Source organism: Macaca fascicularis, chromosome 7 (genome assembly GCF_037993035.2).
Source record: "Macaca fascicularis isolate 582-1 chromosome 7, T2T-MFA8v1.1".
Classification (NCBI taxonomy): Eukaryota; Metazoa; Chordata; class Mammalia; order Primates; family Cercopithecidae; genus Macaca; species Macaca fascicularis.
This window is the reverse complement of record NC_088381.1, coordinates 117968258-117985753: the sequence shown is the minus strand read 5'-3', so window position 1 is coordinate 117985753 and position 17496 is coordinate 117968258. Positions and strand designations below refer to the sequence as shown.

The 17496-nt window shown below is 47.0% G+C and overlaps 1 long non-coding RNA gene across 2 annotated transcripts; it reads left to right on the top strand.

The window, feature by feature from the left end:
* The first annotated feature begins 797 nt into the window (after nt 1-797).
* Nucleotides 798-17202, top strand: LOC102132822 (uncharacterized). 2 transcript variants are annotated; one of them, XR_010588471.1, is made up of 7 exons: nt 798-915; nt 1618-1762; nt 3003-3136; nt 3771-6472; nt 14358-14527; nt 14838-14997; nt 15830-17202. It is a non-coding gene; the product is annotated as an uncharacterized lncRNA (long non-coding RNA). The 2 variants fall into 2 exon arrangements; XR_012415770.1 differs by lacking the exons at nt 14358-14527; nt 14838-14997; nt 15830-17202 and adding an exon at nt 7289-8770 and having other exon boundaries at nt 3771-5286; nt 6352-6472.
* Nucleotides 17203-17496: the final 294 nt, after the last annotated feature.

Genomic DNA, 17496 nt, shown 5'->3' with positions numbered 1-17496 from the left:
CACATGAAAATTCAGCTTTTCCAGGGTGATGGCAGGTCTGGCAGTGGGGAGAGGCACTGAAAGATTCCGCTTGGGAACTGTGAGAGCCACACAGGGGCAGGTGGTTTCCTTGGAAAGATCTAGTTTTGATGGAGGCAAACAGATTTCAGTGAAGAGTCTGCAGCCATAGAATGGAGAGACTGTTCACAACTGAACAGGGGTCTCAAGGGCAGGAGAGGACAACCCAGAGAAACGGGTTGTCAGGAAAGACCTCAGTGGAAGACAAGTGAGGTGTGGGCGTGGCACCTCGCTTGGGCTGAGAGTCGAGCAGAGTGCAGATTCAGTTTCACTGGGGGCAGAAGTGAAGGATGATTCAAATGAGATCACTGGGGAAGTTAACTGGCCTCAAGATTTTGGCTGACCTGGAGAGATAAAAATCTGGTTTTCCTGCCAACACATTCAGAAGAGGGAGAGTGTTTTCTGTTGGCAGGAGAATCAGCAATCGGAGACCTTTGCTCAGGATTCCAAATGAAACTCTGGTGACAGGATGCAGGGCAGGGTATGGGTAGGCCCTCATCAGCAAACACCCTGCTGGCCTCGGGACCTTGACTCTGAGCAGAGGGGAGGAGCAGGCAGCTGAGCCATGTGGTGGACGAGAACCAGGCTTGCCTGCACTGCTCTACTCTGTAAAGCTTTGAAATTCTTAATCATTTACTATCTAATTTAACGTTTAAGAATTAATTGTATTAATTTTGGATAATTTGACATTGTAAACAATTTTTGAACAAGGGCCCTGCATTTTCATTTTTCAGTGGGTTCTGCAATGTATGTAGCTGATCTTGCCACTATACTACTGTGTGCATGGGAAGGTTTCAAGAAACCCATCAAACACAGTGCCCGTAGAGACAAAGACACACAGGACGCATCTGAACAAAAGTAGGTAGTCTGTGCTGGCTGAAACCCATCAGGAAACAGGGGAAAGTTCATTCATTCACTCACTCACTGAAAACTTTGTTAAGAGGGAGGAGGGGAGGTCCTGCTAGTGCCAGGAGCAGGGAGGGAGAAATAAATGACAGTCATGGTCCTCAAGAAGCTCCTGCTCCGTGGAGTAAGAGAAATGTACACAGGAACAATGCAGCAGAATAAGGGCCGGGATGAAAATAAACAACTTCCTTCCATTTCCTCATTTTAGGGGTACATGGTTTGTCGAAAAGACATCCAGTTAAATTAAGGTAGTTCTGTCCTACTACACGGAAAACTTATACATGGTTTCTGTGAATATATGGTTCCCTCCCAGAACACCAAAGAACCCTCCTCAACAGGAAACCTCAGTGGCTTGTTCCCTCTGTGTGAGGATGTGTTGAAAAGAGCAAGGAGTCGATTTGGCAGGAAAAAAAAAAAATGGAGTTACTACTGAATGTTGGCATGATCCTGTGGTTGGAAGGTCAAAACAGAAACTGGCAGCACGACTTTTTATTAAAAGTCCACTTGGAGAGCTCACATGAGATTCTTTGATCTTATAGGTCAGGGCACTGAGGCTTTAGGGCTCCTGAGTTTATTTGGTAGTGAGGCTGCTGGGTTTCTGAATAAAGACCTGTGGTTAGAGTGTGATTTCCTGCCCTGCTTTTTGCATTACAGGCGTGGTCTGCCTCACTCAGCCAGTCTCAAGAGAGAGAGGAACTGTGGCTGCAGTTTCCCGAATTATCCAAATTAGGACTCAAAAGAAGAGAGTTCTGAGGCCCAGCAACTCTGAGAAAATCCTGAAAAACCTTGTGATAAAAAGGTACATCTTTCCTTAAAGACAGAGCACTATGTCAATAGAACTGAGCCCTGAAGCTAAGTGAATGAAGGGCTTGAGAGTTGCTCTCAATGGTGAAGATAAAATAGGTATTTAACCTTATGAATGGTGGCATTTTAGCCCAGAAGAGTGGAGGGGACCTGCGTTTCCTTTGCACCCATTGCACTTAATACTTAGAGAGAGTAAGGCCAGCCCTAAAGTTCAAAGGAGACCCATCCATTTCCAAAAGGCTACTTTAAAAAAAATTTTTTTTTTTTTTGAGACGGAGTCTCACTCTGTCGCCCAGGCTGGAGTACAATGGTGCGATCTCAGCTCACTGCAACCTCCACCTCTCGGGTTCAAGTGATTCTTCTGCCTCAGCCTCCTGAGTAGCTGGGACTACAGACGTGTGCCACCACACCTGGCTAATTTTTTTTGTATTTTTAGTAGAGACGGGGTTTCACCATATTGACCAGACTGGTCTCGAACTCCTTACCTTGTGATCCACCCGCGTTGGCCTCCCAGAGTGCTGGGATTACAGGTGTGAGCCACCACGCCCGGCCAAAAAATGTTTTTAACTGAAAAAAAGATATGCTAATTGTAGAAAAAGCATAAAACTGCAAGAAAGAGATAATTTTTAAAAGCCATCTTTAGTCCTACTACCAGAAATAATCACTGTTTTTTGGTATATTTCCGAATTTTCTTCTTTGCATGCGTATACATATATAAATAGTTATGGGCTCATACCATCCATGTTGCTTTGTTACTCTGTTTCATGTAATACTAAATCGTGAAATAGTTTCATGTCAATAAATACACTTAAATGATATTAAGTGCCTAAATATTCCTTTGCAGAGTTGTATTATTATTTATTGAATGAATTGCCTATTATTGGAGATTAATGTTGTTTATAATTTTTTTTTAATTTTATTAGAGATTGGGTCTTGCTATGTTGACCAGGCTGTTCTCAAACTCCTGGCCTCAAGCAATCCTCTTATCTCTGCCTTCCAAAGTACTGGGATTACAGGTGTGAGCTACCATGTCCGGTCTGTTTATAATTTTCAGTGATTATTCTTAATTATTTCCTTAGTATATGTTCCAAAGAATTTAATTGCTAGGTCAAAGCTTATGACCTTTTAAAGGATTGTGATAGTGTATCGGTCAGACAGGCTAAATGTTGTAACAGACATAGCCAAAATCTCAGTGGCTTAACACAATAAAGATGTATTTCTCTTTTATGTCACAGTTCAACACAAGTCATTGGTTGGGAGTAGAAGGCACTCTGCATGGTCGTCTGGAACCAGGGTTTGCCCACCTGATGGGTCTCCATTTGCCCCGGCCTTGGACTTCTCCACTGGATGCTCTGATTTCACTTGATAGGTAAAGGGAGAGAGAGAGAGCATGGAGAATTGCACAGGTAGTTTCAGGGTCAGGCCTGATGGTGACTCACATCACTTCCTCTGCCCACCTTCCAATTGTCCAGAACTCAGTCACATGACTGCTCCTAACTGCAAGGAAGGCTGGGAAGTATAGTCTTCCTGAGTGTCCAGGAGGAAAACAAGAGTGTAAGGGACCCAGAACAAGCTTTGTCTCTGCCTCAAACATAACCAACTTACCAATCAGCAATGTTTTTCCAGTTATGTATGTATATATGTATGTATGTATGTATGTATGTATTTAGAGACAGAGTCTCATTCTGTTACCCGGGCTGGAGTGCAGTGGTGTAATCTCGGCTCACTGCAATCTCTGCCTCCCGGGTTCAAGTGATTCTCTACTCTAAGCCTCCCGAGTAGCTGGGATTACAGGTGCACGCCACCACACCCAGCTAATTTTTGTATTTTTAGTAGAGACGGGGTTTCACCATGTTAACCAAGCTGGTCTCGAACTTCTGGCCTCAGTTGATTCCCCAACTCAGTTTTTCCAGTTTATATTCCCACCAGCAGGGTACGAGGATTCCTATTTCCCTACTTCCTCATTAATTAAGGGGATGACACTCTTTCCGTTGTTTTTATAGATCTGCACGGAATAATGCGGCTTCTCTGCATGACTGGAGTTTGTTTTGTCTTTGAAGATAATCTCACTAGGATCCAGACCATACCTGCTGGAGAGTCAGGACTCTGGATTTCTGACTGTTTTGAGGACAGCTACTCTCATCCTAGGCTGATCTGAGTTTCTGGGTCTTTCTCTGCCTGTTCTTTCCTCTCCCCTTCCCTTCTCTGCTGCAGAAAGTGTTTTATGTGGGTGTCAGCAACATCAGGACCTCTCAAACCCCTTGCCCCAGTATCATCCCTGAATGCAAAACTCACTTAGAGGCCTAGGGAAGAGATTAGAGCTCTGCTTTTCCTCTGCCACCTCAGGTGTATTCTAGCTTACAAGACACTTTCACAGAAAAAAAATTCAGGGAATGGAATGGGAAGGCAAAAATAGCTGCTTGATGCTGACTTGGCACATTGACTTCGACCAAATCACCCAGCGCCTCGTCCTTAGCACTCTGGTGACCACAGAATAATCCTCGCGCAGTAAGTAGTGGAAGTCAGGAGGAGTAAACTGCCTAGATGTCATGAAGGGAAAGCAATAGACTTGTGCAAAGTCTATTCTTGTCCGTTTCCCTGTGAATTCAGGTTGCTGAACATCGGCCGATGTCTGAGCTGTGGTTTCCTCCTGGTTTTGAAATTTAGTTACTAGAAGACAATGCTTTTGAATGGCTTCTTTGCCATGACTTTCACAGGTCCTGCTGGCTGTTGCCTAATGAATGTCTGATAGGCCTAGCCCCTTGGCAAAGCAATGTTTTATTTGCAAAATTATGCTTGTCCAGTGCCTCCTGGGAACTGAAAGCCTGGCATCAGCAGAGGAACGCAAACCGGGCAAATCACGGATCTCCAAGGCTTGCATTGCTTGGGGGCCATGGCACACAGCACTGCTAAAAGCCTAGGACAATCTGTGTGTTTTAGGAGCAAACCGATGCCTCGCACTTCTAAACTGTATCCTTTGCTCCCTCCCTGAGAGGCAGCCGTGTGCTCTGGGCTTCCTAGGTAAGTGACTCACACGAACTATAAGCCTGGCTTATGACCTAGAAAAGGAAACAGGAAGTGGCTTAGAGACATAAAGAGCACAGCCCAGGAGGGGCTGCCATGGAATTCTCCTTAGGTGAGAAGGGGTCCAATGGGCAGAGGGGCAACTTGGCATCCTCTCTTTCCCCGCATTACCACAATGCCCTTGGCAGGGACCATTTGATGGGGAGTCGGATGTCTTCCTGGGGGTGGTGAACAGGGGTGAGGGAGGGGGAACTGCTGCTGGGTCAGTAGCTCCTCTCCAGAGTGAGCCCATCAGTGGAATGCCATGCCCCTTCTCTATCCCATCTTTGCAAGTGGGCTTGGGTTCTTGGGATGAGTTTCATCAGGCCTTATACATGCAGACTGTGAAGAGGTGCCTCCAACAAGAAAAACCAGTCTCTGGCAGGTCCTCTAAGGGCAGGGATTCTGGAGAGGCCGCCCTGTCCTCAGCTTGGCCCTGGCACATTCTGGCTGCAGGTAAGATGGCTGCAGCAGAGGGAGGGGAGGGGCCTCCCTGTTGATGGAGACCACCATGCAGCGCTTCACTATGCTTCCCTTTCTGGCTCTCCCAGGGAGGAAGGGTGACTGGTGGCTGGCGGCTGGCGGCAGGGCTTGTGGAGGCTCAGTCCTGGGCCTGGTCCTGCTTCTCTTAGAGGTGGCTGGTTGTGCAATGGCATCCCGGCTGCTCCTCTTGGAGCCCCATGACCACAATTCCAGGCTCCACCCCCATTTCTCACCACCCCCAGTGGTGAGAAATGGAATTTTTTGTTTTGTGTTTTTATGCTGTTCCCATAACACCCAGCACCTATCCCCAAGGATGAGTCCTGAAGACCCGTAGCCATGGCAGGGCAGGGCCTAGATACTGAAGGAGGGTCCCACTCAGAGGCCAGTTCCACCCACTGCAAAACGCCCTCTGAGGACCCTCACTAGACCAGTTCCTCAAAGTGCGGTCCGCAGGCTGCCATCAGCAGAATCATGGGGTGAGAAAGGGGCTGGTAAAAACACGGGTTCTTGGCCCCCTCTGCAGACCTCCAGAATCTAACCCTCTCAGGAAAAGTCCTGGAAATCTGTGTGTCTAGAAGCACTTTCTTCTCCAGGTTGGTCAGCTCGGAAATGTCTAAATACTTTTCTCAATACCAATCCCGGTCTCATTTATTATCCTTCTCATGAAAATGATTTGCTTCCTTTCAACCTTGTATGACCTCTGAAAATATGACCTAAAGCAGAGGGTCATATTTTCTTATGCACTCACATAAGAAACATCACCTGTGGCCTTCATTGGCAAGCATGGATTGCTGTTTTCAATCAGGGGCTTTGAAGGAAGACACTTTTGATCATCGGGCTGCCTCTGTCTGCTTTTTCACTGAGTTGTCACTATTAAATGCCCTTCCCTGGCTTTGCCTTCTCTCTTCTCCACCAGAAAATGGGCCTGCTGCTCTAAGAGGTTGGACTCTTGGAGTCCTCTAGCACAGGGGCCATGAAAATCAATGACTTCCTTGTTTGCTGATGGAGCAGAGGTAGAATCTCTTGGTGTTTCCACAGAGAAAACGCTGGCTGTGAAGAGCCGAGAAAGATGACATGATGAAGCCATCAGGGGAGGCACCAAACATCCTCAACTCTGCTCACCTATGGTTTTCTCCAGCCCTCCCAGAGCTCGTCCTGCGTGAGTAATGCAGTGTGTGCTGGTCAAGTGTCTCACTGAAAAAAGAAAGAAATCCTGATTTGCAGCATTGGCCAATTTCTGTAGTGTAAATACTCCCCCCATGGCAGATTTCAGGTTACCAAGGGTTTCACAACTGGTTCACAAGTCTTGACTGTAATGACCAGCTCATGCAACTCCAGCACCTCATCATCTCCGCCCTGTCCCAGAAAATCCCCACATCACACCCAGGCTGAATATCACTTTCAGCTTCTCAGTCAGAAGGAGAAGTGGCTAAATATACCAGGATGGTAATGACTAAGTATCAGAATGGTGAGTGTGGAGGGTCAGGATGTCTGCCAAATTGGAGATGACTCTTCACTTCTCAATCTTGGTGTCTCATCTGGGGAAGTTGGAGGGAGACATGCACAGCTTCTCATGAACAGTCCTGGAAGCCCTTACCCCAAGGCCTCACGGGGCTCTCTCCAGGGCTTGCTCTTTCTCACTCTCTACTTTAAAAGCCTATGATTCATTGCCAGAGAACAGAAGGCTCCAGCCTAATGGGCCAAGTTGCAAACGGCGGGATTGGGGGCTGTCTAGACTCTGGGTCCTGCCTTTTGTCTTGGCTGGTGTCAAAATGAACTCTTTAAAAACTGGCCTCAGGAAGATTCCCCATCGAACAAACCAAAGACTGAACAGCCTGGACTGACCTTTTTCTAATTTTTAGGGGTCTTGTGAACAGGAGTCAGGTGGGCAGGCAGCTCTTGTAAAGCTGAGTGTAACCAAATTTGTCCATAGCCTGTGACAGCAAAGATCACGAAACTCTTCCTTCCCCTTTAGGGCCTGGGAGTGACGCCGAGTGACGCCAAACCGAGGGGAGAATGGTGACCTATTTTATCTCCCAAACATTGGGCAGTCAGTTGCATTCGCAGATTTAAAATCCACCCACACTGCTGCAGTTTCTGTTCTCCTGCCCCCCAGGCATACTTCTGGCTGGAGCTGGTTTTGTAAAGTGGAGTTGGCCGTGGGTGTGGGAGTCCTCCTCGGAGAGCCTGGTCTGACAGCCCCAGTCCACAGCCCTCCCATGGGCTTTTGGGCTGCTCCAGTCCTGGCAGGTGCACAGCACAGGGGAATCTGGTTTTGTCCTGGTCTCAGCTGGGGAAGTCTAGTTAAAGAAAGAAAAGGTCAGCTGGGTGCAGTGGCTCACACCTGTAATCTCAGCACTTTGGGAGGCTGAGATGGGCAGATCATGAGGCCAGGAGTTTGAGACCAGCCTGGCCAACATGGTGAAACCCTGTCTCTACTAAAAATACAAAAATTAGCTGGGCATGGTGGCGGATGCTTGTAATGCCAGCTACTCGGGAGGCTGAGGCAGGAGAATCGCTTGAAACCGGAAGGTAGAGGTTGCAGTGAGCTGAGGTCCCACCACTGCACTCCAACCTGGGCAACAAGAGCGAAAATCTGTCTCAAAAAAAAAAGATCTCGCTGGAAATGGCCTTAAATCTGGGTGGGGTCTCTGTAATATTCTAATCACTCAATCACTTAACAAATATTTATTGAGGGCCTACTAGGTGCCACACATTGGAAGACAGTGGAGGGTGAAGCAGAGTCTGCCCTCAGGGAGCTTACAGTTTAGATTACAGGCAAGACAGCACTTACACACGTAATTCCAGATGAGTCAATAATGACAGGGGTGCAGAGGCTTTGAAGCAGAAGCATAAGGTGCAATGGGAACATAAAACAGGGAAGCCTAATGCAGACTAAGGGGCCTGAGGAGGGTTCTTCGAGAAAGTGAGGTTGAAGCTGAGAACCTGAGGGGTGGTTTGCATGCAGTACAATTGAAGGTTGAAAGGGAAGATCCTCCAATGCACAAAGAATTTATGCTGCAGAAACATTCTCTTCCTGAGGATATATTTGGGAATGTAGGTAGAAATTAACTGTCTTGCCTTCATATACAGTGTAGTGGAGACCACTGTGGATCTCCAACTACTTGTCTTTTCTTAGTAACAAGTCCCCAGTTTTTGCTAGGTACATAGCTACCCAGAGAAAAAATTATGTGGCCACCTTACTATGTTTCGGCCAATGAGATGTCAGCAGAGGTAATGTGCGGGGCCTCTGCAAAGGCTCTTTTCTGCTACCTGGTACTGGCTGGAGGCTGAAAAGCCATTAGGGACCATGAAGAGACATGCTAAGGTTGGAGAGTCAGCGTATTACATGGAGCCTCCTTCTCTGATGGCCATGGGCTGTGATACGAGCCCTGGATTGCCTATTTCCCGACTTCTTTTGTAAAAGGGAGAAATAAAGGTCAATTTTTTAAAAAGCGTCTATTATTTTGACATTTTCTGTCATACACAACCAAATAGAATCCTAACTACTACACATGGCTTATTTTCAGCTTAATGAAAAGATCATTGTTCTGCACTACACATAAATTACCTATTTTATAGAAAAGTCTGTGATTACAATATCTATTTTCCCAGCCTCCTTCTTCACCTCCTTGATCCCCTTATCATCCCCTCGGCCCTGCACCTCCTCTCTTTCCTGACTCCCACACCACAGCTAGGCCTGCCTTCTGTGCTTTTGCCTCCAGGAATGAACGAGACTCACAGCCCGAAAGTTCTCCAAGCCTCGGCTACCTTCCCTCAGTGGCTGCCCTGGCAAAGGTCCTGCAGCACGGAATCACACAAAGTCCAGCAAAGCAACTGGTCTTTCCTGCCCCTTCTCATCCTTCCCAAGAAAGTGTGAAGAGTTAGAATACTCAGGCAGAGCTGAAAAAAGCGCACCCTTTTAGAGAAACCACAAGAATGATTGGAGGTGCTTTAATTGAACTGCCCTGCCTTGGGGTTTTCAATCTATGCAGAATTTAATGGATCTGTTTCCCCAGTCTCTGGCTAACCAAATCCAAGACATCAAGAGTCAAGGGGCGAAGGTCAGCATGTTTAGTTACAAACCTTTGGGGCTGTCTGGGGTGATTGCAGGCCTCAGCATGCTGGCTTTGGGTGGGATGAGGCTGGGGTTGCATAGAATTCTGTCCCCCCTGCCCCTGCCTCAAAAAAACTTGAAGGCTTAAACCCCAGTACCTCAGACCATGGCCTTATTTGGAGATAGTCTTTACAGAGGTAATCAAGCTAAACCGTGGTCATTAAGGTCAGCCCTAATCTAATCTAACTCCTGTCCTTATGAAAAGGGGAAATTTGGCTGGGCGCGGTGGCAGCTCGCGCCTGTAATCCCATGACTTTGGGAGGCCAAGGGGGGTGGATCACAAGGTCAGGAGTTTGAGACCAGCCTGGCCAATATGGTGAAACCCCATCTCTACTAAAAATACAAAAATTATCCAGGCGTGGTGGTGCGCGCCTGTAGTCCCAGCTACTTGGCAGGCCGAGGCAGAAGAACCGGGGAGGCAGAGGTAGCAGTGAGCCGAGATCGCGCCACTGCACTCCAGCCTGGATGACAGGTGAGACTCTGTCTCAAAAAAAAAAAAGAAAGAAAAAAAGAAAAGGGGAAAGGTGGGGACAGACACATCCACAGTGAGAACAGCATGTGAGATGCAGGCAGAGGTCAGGGTGAAGCTTCAGCAAGCCGAGGAATACCAGAGATTGCCAGCAAACCACCAGAAGCATGGGAGAGGCATCCAACAGATTCTGCCTCTTAGCCCTCAGGGAAGCCAACCCCGCTGACACCTTGGTCTTGCACTTCTAGCCTCTAGAACTCTGAGAAGACAAATTTCTGTTGGTTATGTCACCTAGTTTGTGATACCTTGTGGGGGTAGCCCTAGCAAACTCAGGCAAGGTCCTTCAAGTACCAAAGAATGGAGGAGTTTGGTGACAGCCGCTGGTCTCAGGCGATTTCCTTGCAGCCTCACATCGGGACGTGAAGACATGGGGAGCAGCTGGCCTCCTCTATTTTTCTGTAGCTGATGGAAAGTGAAAAAAAAAAAAAAAAGCACAAACAGCCTCATGGCCTCGAAACGCTGCATCCCTTCAAGCATCAGGTGTTTCTCTTTCAGAAAGGTTCTTTGCACCGGTAACAACTATGTAAATAGTGCTTGCTAATTTGCCAGGAACTATTGTAAGTGCTTTAATATTCTAATTCCTTTTGTTATTGTGACAGAGGAGGAAACTGAGGCACAGAGAGGTTAAGCGAGTTACTTAAGGTTAGCAGCTAATATGTACAGAAGGTGAAATTTGGGGGTTTTTGTTTGTTTATTTGTGTAGAGCTGGGGTCTCGCTATGTTGCCCAGGCTGGTCTTGAATTCCTGGCCTCAAGCAATCCTCCCATTTCAGCTTCCCAAAGTGCTGGAATTGCAGGTGTGACTGCACCCAGCTGAAAAGGTGGGGTTTGAACCCAAACAGACTCCCTCCAGAGTCCACACATTTAACCACGACATCTTTAAGTGCAGGAGCTGGAGTCCATCCGATCCTGTGTTGGACACAGTAGTTCCTGATTGAGATTGGTGTGCTGAGTGAAAGCCATTTCCAAGCCATGTCATTTGCCACAGTGCGTGTGTGTGTGTGTGTGTGTGTGTTTTAACCCCTTGTGTCTATCACTGGTGGCTGGTGGCTGGTGGCTGCCCCAGTCAGGGCTACCTTGAAACAGCAGTCACCCCAAAGCAGCAGCTTCCCCTCTCTTCTCATGCTCATTTTCTGGAACTCTTACCTGGCCTGGCTGGGCCAGAACTATCCCCTGCATATTCCCCTCAGTAGAGGAGCTCAACGAGTCCTCTCTCCACCTGCAGGCAACCAGGGTATCCTGACAGAGACCACATCCTTCAGAAAGGCCTTTTCTGCTCACTTCCTGGGTGTCATGGTACACAAGATTACGTCCCAGAAAGCATGACTGACACTGACTGGCAAGGTCTGTCTGAGTATCTATCTATCTATCTATCTATCTATCTATCTATCTATCTATCTATCATCTATCTATCTATCTATCATCTATCTATCTATCATCTATCTATCTATCAATCATCTATCTATCTATCTATCATCTATCTATCATTTATCTATCAATCATCTATCTATCTATCATCTATCTATCTATCTATCTATCATCTATCTATCAATCATCTATCTATCTATCATCTATCTATCTATCATCTATCTATCATCTATCTATCAATCATCTATCTATCTATCATCTATCTATCTATCATCCATCTATCTATCTATCTATCTATCTATCTATCTATCTATCTATCTATCTATCTATCTATCTGTCTATCCATCCATCTAATCTTTTTTTTTTCCCTTTTCCTGGCAGAAAATCTAAATGTCTAAATGGGTAGGCATCCTTGAACTTATGAACAGTCTTTGCAAACCCCAACTAAACCCTTTCTTTGTTGAATGATTCTTGCATGTGCACAAATGCATACGTGAAAAAACTTTGTATGTGATCTCTCCTGCCCGGATTCCGTCCACCTCACCCGCTGCTTGGTTTCTGCTTGTGGAATTGGAAGTCCGCAGGGATGGGGGAAGAAGGTCAAAGCATGTCCACAGGCTCTGCAAAAGCCAGCCACTGGGCCAAGCTGCCACCATCCGGCTCCTCCCACTGCCTACTTTACCCATGTCACCTCACAAGGGGCTAAGCTAAGGTTGCTTTGTGCATGGGTGGGGCTTTTTTTTTTTTCTTTGAGACCATGTCTCACTCTGTCTCCCAGACTAGAGTGCAGTGGCACAATCACAGCTCATGGCAGCCTCACCCCAGGCTCAAGTGATCCTCTCACCCAAGCCTCCTGAGTAGCGAGGACCACAGGTATGCACCACCGCACCTGGCTAACTTTAAAAACTTTTCGTGGAGATGGGGTTTCACTATGTAGCCCAGGTTAGTTTGGAACTCCTGGGTTCAAGCAGTCATCCCACCTTGGCCTCCAAAGTGCTGGGATTACAGATGTGAGCCACCATGCCCAGCCTACATGGGGCATTTTGTTAAACAGAAATGAAGACTCCGTTGCTACTAAGCATCTGTGCCACTTGTTCTGTGACAGCTCTTCATTTTTACTGTTTTATTCCTTACCATAACCGGATGTTAACCCCATTTTTAAGAGGCTGCATTTGAGGCCTAGCAATTTACTCTGGGGAACTTGAATGAGAGGCTTGGAGCCTGGGCTACAGCAATTCTGAAAAGTCCACTCCATGCCCACGATCCGCCATGTCAGTTACGGAGGCCCCAGAAATGTGTGCTAAGTCAGCATGGAGACTGTTTTCTGGGTAAGGACATTTGCATTTTCTCTTTTGTTTTTTCAACAATGAAAATGCTTTGAGTTGATTTTCTAGACTTGGTAACAAAGAGGATGATGACAATAATGATGCAAAAGTACGTGAAATTGGGCTGGGCATGGTAGTTCATGCCTGTAGTCCCAACACTTTGGGTGGCCAAGGTGGGAGGATCACTTGAGGTCAGGAGTTCGAGACCAGCATGATCAACATGGTGAAACCCCGTCTCTACTGAAAAAATACAAAAATTAGCCGGGTGTGGTGGTGGTGTGCACCTGTAACCCCAGATACTCAGGAGGCTGAGGCAGGAGAATCGCTTGAACCCGGGAGGCAGAGGTTGCAGTGAGCAGAGATCACACCACTGCACTCCAGCCTGGCAACAGAGTGAGACCCTGTCTCAAAAAAAAAAAAAAAAAAAAAAAAAAAAAAAAAAAGGATGTGAAATTGGTGGTAAATCATTTACTGGGGCCTATGCTGTGGTAGACTCATGGACAATACAAACATGAGCCTTGCTTTTTAGGAGCCTAAAGTCTGAATGGGAAGGTCAACCTCTATGTGAAGCAAGTGGACAACTGAGCTTTCTCTAAACTGAAAGTGGCTTTACTGAGGATGTGCTGATCTTAAGGACAGAGATCCCTCCACTTGTCTCAAGGAAGGAGGGACTTAACGTAGGAGTGCACGTGGTTGGTGCTGTCATGGAGACAGCTCCGAGGCCTGGGGAGGCCTCTCCACCTCACCCCTCCCTCAGGATCCCTGCTCTCTCTGTGCATCTGTCCCCTGCTCCTGTCTCTAATGATGCTTCCTCTGCTCATTCAGCTCCTGTTCTCTCCTAATCTCAACTTACATGTGACTTCACTAGCCGGGATTCTGTCTCCACCTCTAGACATCCTTTCATCTTCAACTACTACCCTAAGTACTTCATTCTTTCGGTATTTGGTAGTTCTAATTCCCAGGAGAGGCTCTGATTGGCTCAGCTCCTAGGCCTCTGTAAGCCTGTGTTTTAGCAATCCTTGGTCACTTGTCCCTCCTGACAGTCCAGTCAGATGTGGCCAGGAATAATCACAAGATCACCTAAAGGGCTCTGGGCAGCTAGACACCTAAAACAAGTCCAGGATGGGGGTCCCTGATGACAATCTCAACTAAAGGTCATAGGAAACAGAATCGCTCTGAGCCAGAGACAGTAGACTTCACAGGGCACTGAGATGGCCAGGACTTCAACACACAGCATTTACATCATAGGAGAGAAGAGGAAGCTGACAGGCAGGAATGGCTGTGGTGGTAGACTGTTGCAGTTTTCAAAATTATTTGCTTCCCTTCCCCATGGAAGGATTCTACATTCCTACCCAGATAATATCACACTTGGTAGTGTGAAACTTTTACCAATGAAATGTGAGTAGAAGGGATGTATGTCATTTTAGGCAAAAGCTTTGATAACCATTGCATGGTTCACCATGTTCTCCTTTCCCTCTGCCACAAGAACAACACAGTCCCACATAGGGACTGCTCCATCTGCTCGGGTCCCAGAATGGAAACAACCTGGGGCAGAATCAGAGCTCAATCTTGACAGTCCATGATGGATACATGATGCGAATAAGTCAATCTTTGTTGTGTGAAGCCACTGAGATTTTGGGCTCATTTGTTACCGTAGCATAACCTAGCCTATCCTGACTGAGACAAGGAATATGTTGTGTTTTTAGTATATCAGATAAATGGGAGAGAAGGATGGCAGTGAAGCGGTAATGAGAAGTGGGACCAGGAATCCAGGTGTCAGGGAGGAAGACATGAAGCAGGCAACGAGAAGATCTGGAAAGAAGGAGGAGACTCTGAGAGCCATTGTAAAGGAAGATGTAGCCGGTTTTGGTAACAGGTTGTGTGTTATTCTCCTTGAGCTGTGATTATGGTTTGGCTGTGTCCCCACCCAAATCTCATCTTGAATTCCCACATGTTGTGGGAGGGACCTGGTTGGGGGTGATTGAATCATGGGGACAGGTCTTTCCCGTGCTGTTCTTGTGATAGTGAATAAATCTCATGTTTTAAAAAGGGGAGTTTCCCTGAACAAGCCCTCTTTCCTTCTCTGCCACCGTGTGAGATGTGCCTTTCACCTTCTGCCATGATTGTGAGGCCTTCCACATGGAACTGTGAGTCCAATAAACCTCTTTCTTTTGTAAATTGCCCAGGCTCAGCTATGTCTTTACCAGCAGTATGAAAATGGACTAATACAAGCTGCCATCACAAAATGCTCTAGATCGGGTGGCTTAGACAACCGACACTTATATTCTCACAGTCCTGAGAACTGGATATCTGAGATCAAGATGCTGCTGGCAGAATGGGTTTCTGGTGAGTTCTCTCTTCCCGTCTTGAATACAGCTACCATCTTGCTGTGTCCTCACATGGCCTTTCCTCTGTGTGTATAAAGAAAGAGAGAGACAGATTTTTGGTATCTCTTTCTGATCTTATAAGGAAACCAGTCCTGGCCAGGCGCCATGGTTCACACCTGTAATCTTAGCACCTTAGGAGGCTGAGGTGGGAGGCCAGGAGTTCGAGATCAGCCTGCGCAACATAGTGAGACCCTGTCTCTACAAAAAATAAAAATTAGCCAGGCATGGTGGCATATGTCTGTAGTCTCAGCTACTGGGGAGGCTGAGGCAGGAGAATTGCTTGAACCCAGGAGGTGAAGGTTGCAGTGAGCCGAGATAGTGACACTGCACTCCAGCCTGCATGACAGAGAAAGACCCTATCTCAAAATAAATAAATCAGCCTTTTTTAAAAAAAGGGACACCAGTCTTATCAGATTAGGACACAGTCCTTATGACCTCATTTAGCCTTACTTCCTCCCTTAAAGGCCCTGTCTCTAAATATAGTCACATTGAGGGTAAGGGCTTCAATATACGCATTTTGTGGGGGCAATTCAGACCAGAAAAGGTTGAAATAGGGAACAAAGGAGAGTAAAGGATGAAAAAAGCTCCTAATTTACTACTTTGCCATAGTTGGGAGTTGGAAGCACTCTGAGGGGAAGGTTTGCTTTTAGACCAAAGGAATCAGTGGTGGGGTGGTCGTGTAGCTTGTGATTTCCCGCAGGCACTAGGGATTGGGCTCAGGGTTAGAGAAAGAGATCTGGGTGAGGCAGACTATGGAAACTGTGTTTTGGTTTGTAAATATATCCAAACAGGTTGTGAGAAATGGAGCAGAAGCACCACACTTGAGGAGGGAGGCCACGAAGAGGACCCTCAATCCTAGATGGACAGAAGGAAGAGGAGGGAATGAAAACAAAGATCTTCCAACGGCATCACTCCACTGCCTGGGGCAGACCCTGGAATGAGTTGCTCTGCCACCTGAGATCGCTGGACAGAGCCCCCATCATCCGGGAGAGCAGCCAGACAGGCAGGCCCAGGACAAGGGCTCGCGTGGCATGGGGCACAGGGCAAGGCTCCCTTAGGTTGTTAATGTGGTGGGTCCAGCACAACTAAATGCAACTCAGAGATTATTTATTTTTTCAGTGTTCAAACCTTATTCATACTCTTGTTAAAATTTTACTCAAAAAGGCAGTGCGTGGTGTGGCTCATGCCTGTAATCCCAGCACTTTGAGAGGCTGAAGTGGGCAGATCACTTAAGCCCAGGAGATTGAGACCAGCCCGGGTAACATAGACCCCATCTCTAGTTTTGAAAAATAAAATTAAGTAAAAAAGAAGAAAAAGTTTGGCCGGGCGCGGTGGCTCACGCCTGTAATCCCAGCACTTTGGGAGGCCAAGGCAGGCGGATCACGAGGTCACAAGATCAAGAATAGCCTGATCAACATGGTGAAACCCCGTTTCTACTAAAAATACAGAAATTAGCTGGGTGTGGTGGCACGTGCCTGTAATCCCAGTTAGTTGGGAGGCTGAGGCAGGAGAATTGCTTGAACCCGGGAAGCGGAGGTTGCAGTGAGCCGAGATCGCGCCACTGCACTCCAGCCTGGTGACAGAGTGAGACTCTGTCTCAAAAAAAAAAGAAGAAAAAATTCACACAAAAAATCCATGAGGTAGGTGTCATCTCCATTGTAGAGAACAGAAGATCGGAGAAGCAAGGGAACTCTCCTGGGGTGAACAGCTCAAGTGACTGAGGCAGGTCTCTTACCACTGTCACGAGCGTCTGTGTGAAGAGAGTCCACCAACAGGCTTTGTGTGAGCAACAAGGCTGTTTATTTCACCTGGGTGCAGGCAAACTGAGTCGGAAAAAGGAGTCAGCAAAGGGAGATAGGGGTGGGGCAGTTTGATGGGATTTGGGTAGGTAGTGGAAAATTACAGTTAAAGGTGGTTATCTCTTGCGGGCAGAGGCGGGGGTCAAAAGGTCCAGGGTGGGGAGATCACGAGATTCATTGTCCAGCCAGCCGGGGAAGTGTCACAAGGTCGATTGATTAGTTGGGGTGGGGCAGAAACAAATCACAATGGTGGAATGTCACCTTTTGTGGTTCTTCAGTTGCTCCAGGCCATCTGGATGTATACGTGCAGGTCACAGGGGTTATGATGGCTTAACTTGGGCTCAGAGGCCTGACAACCACCACATTGCCTTTGGGATTCCACCTGCATCTTCCCTTGGAGAAGTCCCCCATGTGGAGATTTTGCAGGTTTTAGCTCAAACACAGTTCAAGGCAAGGAGCAAGAAACCACTTGAAGTGATCATTTCCCAGCTCTGAGGGTCTCTTTCCTGTGAGTTTGGTCACAGTTTAGCTTCTGTCCTTGGAAGCTTCCCAGAAACAAGACCAAGACTATCTTTAATATTAAGGGGAAAACAGGGCTTTTGCACTAAGAAAGATCTGCATTGCTTTTGAAACTCCTAAAGTACACATTTGTGTTTTCT